General features: G+C 41.5%; 1 long non-coding RNA gene across 1 annotated transcript; it reads right to left on the bottom strand.

The window, feature by feature from the left end:
• Window positions 1–2013: 2013 nt before the first annotated feature.
• On the bottom strand, window positions 2014–6868 carry LOC146988988 (uncharacterized). The gene is made up of 2 exons (XR_015035734.1): window positions 6258–6868; window positions 2014–6199 (listed from the first exon to the last, which is right to left on the bottom strand). It is a non-coding gene; the product is annotated as an uncharacterized LOC146988988 (long non-coding RNA).
• Window positions 6869–8337: the final 1469 nt, after the last annotated feature.

Here is an 8337-nt window from a genome sequence, read left to right as displayed (position 1 = left end):
CCGTAGTTTATTGTGCATGTTCCAGCACTAAAGCATCTTCCTATTGTTCAGTATGAACAACTGATGGCTAAATGAAGAAGTGGTGTGGATCCTAACATTAGGAGAGCTGTCTTAAAGGACATATTCTGATAATACCGATGAAAGGTGTACATGTATGAATGGAAACCCTCAGCAGGAGGTCAGAAGCAGCTAATAATCTGTGTAAAATTCCAGGAAAGATGGTTGTAACTAAAAAAAACAACAACAAAATGTACAACCATCCCCACCCCTGTCAGTCATTGTTTGACTAGCTGTGGTGGTTTGAAATAAACGTTGATGAAATTACTCAGATTTTACCTAAGAACCTGCTCTTTCATCTTATACAAGTTACCTAATTCAAACTTAAACGGTATCAGGACTAACCAAAATCTAGACTGGGTCCAAAATATTAGTTTCCGACCTAAAAAGTCTTTGGGCTATAAAACCGACACACTTACTGACACAGCCATGAGTGGGTACACATGATATTGATCACATAACTCTGATGTTATCCCTGATTGGTGAAAGTAATGCTGTTACAACCATCCCCGGTCTCCCTTAAATCAGTTGAACCAGTTTGGTAAAAGTAACTGAACAGCAAAAAAAAAAAAAGTCATGATAATGTGTTCAGCTAAAGACAATAAAGAAACATAAGAAAGATATAGAGACAGAAATGTTATTAAACATTAGACGTTTTAGAAACGGTTGCAGGTTGAAGTTGAACCTCAGCAACAGCGACCTCTACAGGTGACAATAAGGTCAATTCATCCTATTGGAGTCTAGTTGTTTGGGTTCTTCTGCCATTGTTGTTTGTGTTCCTGCACTTTGTAAACTCTTGTGGTGATATTTCAATAAAGGAATTATTCTGATAATTTGCAGGAAAACAGCGTCTTGGTGACTTCAAAAGCACTGGAGCCCAAAACAAACCAAGCAGCTGAGTCGACATGCAAACAACCCCAGTGGTAGTAGTTTCAGTATAGAGTCCCTTATACAGTACAGAGTTATATAGATATATTACAGTTAATGTTAATAGTGTGGGGCCACTCACCTGCCATGATGAGTCTTCTCCTCGGCCACATTGTGCCGGTCAGACACATGGAGCCTGATGAGAGTCGTTAGCAGCACCTGTGCATCTCCTGCTGTGAGCAGTCAACACAGCTGGAAGACGGCGTTTAATCAGTGCTTCATTAAAACACAGGTGTGTTCAGCACGTTAAAGCCTAATAAGAACACAAGTTTGTCTCTGCTGCAGCATTTTTACTGTGGCCTGAGAGTTTGAAACTAGAGCTTTAACCTTAAAAATAAACTATTTTCAGAAACATTGCATAAATATATCATCAACCATTAAGGCTGCAATATAAAATCATTTAATGACCTATGAATCTGGTAATCACTTTGTATATCATTTTGGTATGGCACAAATTGTTTTAAAATAAATAAGGATTTCTCATTGCTCTGTCTAACATCCTGATAAAAAAACAAAAGGAATCTGGTTTAAAACTCAATGGAGTCTTAAATTCTGCAAATATTCACTTCTGATAGGCTGAAATGAACCACAAAGAAGATAAATATATCGATAAATCATTTGATTTTGTGGTTTTTAAGTGATAATTCTTCCACCACGGCTGAAAATGAATCAACTAAATGGACTTCAACCATCATTTATGTCATTATTTCCACAGTTTCCTACTTTCCCCTCCTCCTGAACACGTCAACGTGTCTGCTGTGGCCTCTTACGTTTTTCTCAGCACAGAGCTGAATCACACAGTACGATTTATTGATCAGCCTTTACCAATGAACGCCCCTCCCTGTAGTGACATTTCCTCGATAGATGGTCAATGCATCATGAGCGTTATTGCCCGGCCCGCTGCTTGTCCTTTTAACCCCGCAGACTTGCTCTGACCATCACATGAACTTTACGTGAACCCAGCACACACACACACACACTCGGCCATGACCGGGTCACACAGCGGTCAATGATGGGACACACCGGGACAACAGTACTTAATGACTTTATTAATAATATGATTTCAAAATAAAAAATAACATTAAAATAACATGTTTTGTCCTTGTTAACAACTTGCATCATATGGCCACATGGTGGCATGGTAATGCCAAGTTTTTTCATTTTTAAAAATACCAAATTGTTCTTCTGCCATCCAGTTCATTTGTTCTGCCCGACGTTTGTAGCTTTGACCACATATATGGACACATCTCAGTCTCAGCCTCCGACAACGCTTTACGCCTCAGTTTAAACAAAAAGAAATAATAAAAAAAAAAACCTTTATAAATACAGGCAACCCTGTCCCCCTGTCACAGACACATTATGACGACCACTGACACAGGAAACACCCCCGTCTGCACATGCCCCCTCCCACCCCCCTCCACATATTAGCAACGAACCATTTTGCTCCATTTTTTTTTTTTTTTTTGCTTCTTCCTCGTCCTGTTAAGATCCACACAGTAGATAATCTACCCTCGCTGTTTTATACACTTATTATATATATAATATAGTTGCAGCTGAAACGCTCCACTCCCAACGACCTGCTCATAGAGTTGTGAAGTAGAGGGAGCGTTTTACTCCATTCAGTGTTTCCCTGTTTTCAGTTTTTACGGTCATCACCATCCTCAGTGCAGCGTAACACAGAAACACAGGACTCCCCTGAATAATCCAACCATCATCCAGGTTTGTTTTTACTACTCTCTTCAATTGTTTTCGACTCGATTTTATGTCTGTCTTTAGTTTTTTTTTGGCTTAGTGGACGGCTCTAAAATACTACATTACCCACAAGCCTCAGCCACCAGGAGAGGAAATGAGTTGGGTTGTGTGTGTGTGAGTCAGAACAGCAGTGAATTCATTCAGGAAAAAAAAAAAACGATTTCATTGTCACCGTTGCAACATCATCCAGAAGTGACAAAAATATTCACACGTGAACCGATTTTAATCTGCCAGAAATTTGCCAAAATGCCTCTTGGGAGTTGTAGTTCAGCAGATATTTTCTAATGCAATGTCTGAAATAGCAGCAGGACAGAGAGGACTGAACACTGGAGGTTTTTTTTTTTTTTTTTTTTTACACAACAGAGATAAACAACCAGGAAGATGAGAAATCACTTCTGCGTTCCATGGAAAGATAACATGGAGGAAACCAGAGAGCAGTTTTTTTTTTCCTGTGCTCAAAAAATATAATTGTTGTTAAAATAACAAAAAAAGAAATGTTTCAGTTTCTTATGGCTAGTGCAAGAGAATATGGGAATTAAACTCCAGGAACACAAGAAGACTGAGTTAGAGAAGGGGCTTCCCTGTTCAGGGCGTCAGATCCAAACTGTCATGTCATTTAGTGGAAGAAAAAAAAAACGAATGGCTTAAAAACAGCTCCACAACTTCGCAACTCTATTGTTTTCTATTGGTGTGTTTCTTCAGTCTCATTTTACCATAACACAATAAAATGATGTGAATGACAGTTGTTGTTTTGAAGGGGGGATGGGGGGGATACAGACTTCTATTAATGAGTAGAAAAATAAAAACAAAATCAATAACTGGAAATGACACAGAAAAATAAAAACCTTTTTTTTTTTTTTTTGCCTTTTGTAGCTCAACAGTTTTCAGTTCCCTGAACCGAAGTGTGGACTCCTCATGTCCTCGTTCTGGCCCAGTTATTTGTACTGGAAGCAGAGGGTGATAACACAAGTTTAGCTCATCCACCAAACATTTTCCAACACCTGCTTCTTGGTGTTCAGCTGTCATCAAGAGTCATGATACACACACACAAAAAAAAAAACATACAAGGAACATCCCCATAACATTTTACGCCTAAAATAGATCCGACAGGGCATGTTTGTTTGTGAATAATAGTGACCAAACATGCTGAAATAAAGACAATTAAATAAGAAACAAACAAAAGTTTTTCAAAGAAAAAAAAAAAAATCAATTCATATTGTATTGCATGTAAATATTGTATAAAATCCTTAAAAATACAGTTCAGGTAACTACTTAAGTACTGAAGTCATCACAGCCAAAAGTGCAGAGGTCCATAAATAAAACATTGACTGTGGATAGACAGTGGGTCTTCTCTTGAGTCCTCACGCAACCCCCCCGACCCACCCCCCCCCCTCTCTCTACCACCACAAGGGACTGAATGAGTGCCTGGTCAAAGATCAGAGTTCATGAACTAGGACTTTAAAGTTCCCACATCGATGCACAGAGAAGGGGGACAGGAAGGAAAACGTTGTGTTGTGGTGTTGGTTGTTGTTTTGTCCCCCCCCCCCCCACCCCCACCGTTTCTTTTCCTCTAAATTCTCTCCTATCGCGGACAAACACACTCGCAAGATTCACAAATGTCGCTCACACAGTTCATTCTCAGTAAATCACGGCCTGAAGTTCTGTTGCCAGAGGCACACCTTAAGAGAAAATGAGGTGGGGAGAGGGGAGAGGGGGGGTAAGAGGTGAGGGCAAGGAGGGCGGGAGTCAAGGGGGTGAGGGTTACTGCAGGGCACATAAGGCGGCAGGGATCCAGGTTTTCTTTTCTTTCTTTTGTCTTTTGTTTTTTTTTTTTTTGCTTTAAATGTTGTTTTCCGTGCTCAGGCGGCGTTTTACAGTGTTAAGGGCAGAGGGAGTGTGTGTGTGTGTGTGTGTGTTCAACGTGTCGCTGAGCCGGGCGGTCGGCGGCGGCAACAGAAGACGGGAGCGAAGTATTAAAGCTATCAAAGCGTCAGAATAAAAAAAAACAACAAAAAAAAAAACACTGTTGGCAGGAAGAAGAAAACTGAAGAGAGAGAGAGAGAGGAGGGGAGAGCAGGGAGGAACGGAGGAAGGAGGAGGAGGAGGAGGGAGGGAATCGTTCATTGAAGGCTTGTTACCACAGTGGGTTGGTGTATGTGTGTGTGTGTGTGTGTGTGTGTGTGTTTCTGTGTGAAGCCTAAAGGGGCCACAGGAACTAACACACCAGGGGCCTGGATCACAAAGCAAGTTCACCTCACTCCGGATTTCTTTGAGCTTCACAAGAAAAAAAAAAGAAAAAAAAAAAAAAAAAACCTCAACACTGGCAACGCTGCAGACAGACCGAGTCTCTGGCTGCTGGCACCGTTAACCCGCTAATCACCAAAGGACGCACACACACGTTTTTGTTTGTTTACATCAGTGCAACGACGACAACAAGAAGAAGAAGTGAAAAGCAGTGTTGTTGTAATTACAGTAAAGTACAACTTCTGATTCCTGTGGGAGGGGGGGGTCAATCAGGTTGTAAAGAAGATGATATTCATATTTATAAAAAGATACAGAAGATAAGCAGGAAATACATTTAAAGGAAATATAAATAATAGAAAGTAACGATAACATTAAGAATAGATGGCTGATGAGTATTATAGTATAATTAAGCTTCAATATATCATAATAATACAGTATAAGTGTTTAATAGCAATATAAATTTCAGCTTCTCTGTTGGTTGCACATTGGAAATTTGAAGTCGTCACCTCAGACTCAGAGAAACTGGTGCTTCTCTCTGAGTTCAGTGATGATGATGATGTAACTTGGCCTGAACTGATCTCGCTCTGTGATCCAACAACCCCCCCTCCCCTCCCCCGGCCCTCCCTCTCCCCCGCCCTCCGAGGAAGCCATTATAAATATTTAGGGAGAGAAAACACGAGGAGTGCTTTGTTTAGCTTATATTTCTGCCTACATGTCCTTTTGTTGATGCTGCTGAAGTGCTGCTAACTTGGTATCAAACGCTCCACTGTCGGTTTAAAATACTTCAAACCTCTTGAAGAGAGGGTGGGGGGGGTGTGGATAGGGGGGAGGGGGGGAGGAGACCCAGGCCCCTTACTCAACAACGACGACTGTCTCACAAAAACACACAACGCAGTTGAAAGCAACTGTCACTATAGAGCTAATTAATGCAAGTAACTACAACACAGTCACCTGAAGCTTCCTCTGAAGAACACGGACTCTAATCTCAGAAAGCAAGAACAGAAGAAACATGACCACCACCATCGATGAAAAAGTCTTTAAAATTTTTAGCGGGCTTTGATCAACGGAAACATCACTGATAAAAAAAAAAATAAAAAAAAAAGGACGACGGCCTACAAAGACACTGGAGAAGAAAAAGAAAGAAAAAAAAAGAAGGAGAACCAGGGATGAAAGAAGCCATTAAGACAATACTGGATATTCAGGCATCCCACTTATAACACTTGTTTCCCCCAAGGGAGGGAGGGAGGGAGGGGGGTGGGGTCGGGGTGGGGGGGCACATGTTTTTTGTTGTTTTTTTTTTGTTTTTTGAGGGAGGGGGGTTCAATCTGTGTGACCATGGCTAACAGAGCGCACACCCCCCCTCACACTGCAAGTCGCAGAAAAAGGCACTAGAGTGTGGCTGTTGCTAAGCCGTAGAAAAGTAAAAGCGATATACATTCATAGCTCACAGGTTATCGTAACCGCAGTCTGGGAATAAATACACAAAATGCACTTGTAGAAAAATAAAATGTAAAAAAGCGTGGCCCCTTATTTTTTATTTTTCTTATTTTTGGATTCTGGGAGACAAGTATGGCTACTTTTTCACGGCTTGGTGTTTTTTTGTTTTTTTTTGTTTGTTTTTTTTCTTCTTTTTTTCATTTTTCAACCCCTCCCCTCCCCTCCCACCCTAACCCACCACTTAGAAGGCAATTCAGGAGGGATCCTCCACTGCTCTGGCCGCGAGCAGTCGAGCCCTTTCATGCACGCCAATATGGGAATAACAGGGGGAGGAGGAGGAGGAGGAGGAGAGTGGTGAAGAGGAGGGATGGAGTGAGGGGGCTTCAGTGGAAAGGGGTGGATGGGGCTTGTTGGTAGGAGGTCAAGGCTCAGCTTTCAGTGCGAGGAGGAAGTAGAGGAGGGGAGGGAGGGAGGGAGAGGAGGAGGAGGAGGAGGGGGCTCAACAGAACATGTGTTTTCAGATGTTCAGACAACAGAGAAACCTCATCCGAAACAGTCACACTCACACACACACACACACACACTTCGATTTACACACACGTCTCAGTGTCGTCATGTACAGTGTTAAGTATAAAGGAACTGGGAGACAAAACATGTGCATGAATCTGGACAGCCCCCCCTCCCCAGCACTAAACATCCCATAAACACACTCTGATGTAGCCCTTAGCAGCTATAGAGACAGTATTTATTAATGTACTATAGCTGTCAATAGTAAATCAGTTACTTCATGTTACTAATAAAGCATCAATCAGCTCTATAGCAAAAATCAACGCTTCCAGTTTCACCGAAGTGTGGAAGTTTTACCATTTTGATCACGTAAACTGTGTTGAATTCATTATGGGTTTTATTATGGGAGACAAGTTGTTGACAAAAAAACATATTGGTCAAAATATAGGACAGTATTTTTTTTTTTTTCTTTCTGAAAATAGTCTGAAAAGTGGAGTTTGTCCCTGATTTGAGAACTCGAGAATCGCATGTTCATGTAAGAGCAAGATATTCTTTTTGAACAGAGTACCGTTGTGACACCAGCTCCTGCAGAGTGATGAATTATGGGTTATTTACAGTCTTAACGTAGCAGGAACAAAGAGCATCTTCAAGTCTGTTTTGTTTTTCTGCGAGTTAAGTCGGCGGTTTTCTGGAGGCCGCGCTTTTAGAGTAGAGTAGAGTAGAGAATACTTTACTGCGAGGAAGTAAATTCATCACGAGTGGAAATCGGTCTTTTTCCTGCAGAAATGAAACCGAGGAGTGAAAAAAAAAAAAAAAAACAGCCGAGAATTACCTGCTGTCACAGCTGATGAGAGACAATCGTTTTGGGCCGTTTACAAGACGTTAAGGTTCGATGGCTTTATTTTGTGTCTCTCCTTTTTAAGACCTCTCTTCCCTGTCTGTGGACAAGTATCTCAACCCAAAGACTTCAGGTCTGTCTCATTCTCAGGCCAATTTAGTACATTAATAAACACTTGTGCTTACTTACAACTACATTATATAATAAAATATTCATTTACTGCTAACATAGTGCCTCTAAATGCAAACTGTAGGTGGTCGGGGGCGGGGGGGGGAGAAATTAAACTAAAGTGTTACCTGGATGTATATATTTGTTTGGCATGTATGAGTTTAGGCCAAGGAGGGAAAACGGCTGCTGCTGTTATTGTTAATGCTCGAGCTTCACGAACAAAGAGAAGTCAGTAACCACAAAGACAACATCTCCTCTTAAACCTCAGCAGTCGCACACACACGCACACGCACGCACACACACGACTCAAGAAGAGTATGTCGGGAGAGAAATGAGCTCCAGCTGACAGCAGGGGGAAGGGAACTGGAGTGTTCTGCCGAGTAAGGAGGAGGAGTGTGCGTGTGAAG

Source organism: Trachurus japonicus, chromosome 4, assembly GCF_045865225.1.
Source record: "Trachurus japonicus isolate A0001 chromosome 4, Traja_1.0".
Classification (NCBI taxonomy): domain Eukaryota; kingdom Metazoa; phylum Chordata; class Actinopteri; order Carangiformes; family Carangidae; genus Trachurus; species Trachurus japonicus.
Note: the sequence above shows the minus strand (reverse complement) of the source record. Positions and strands in the feature narration are given on the sequence as shown.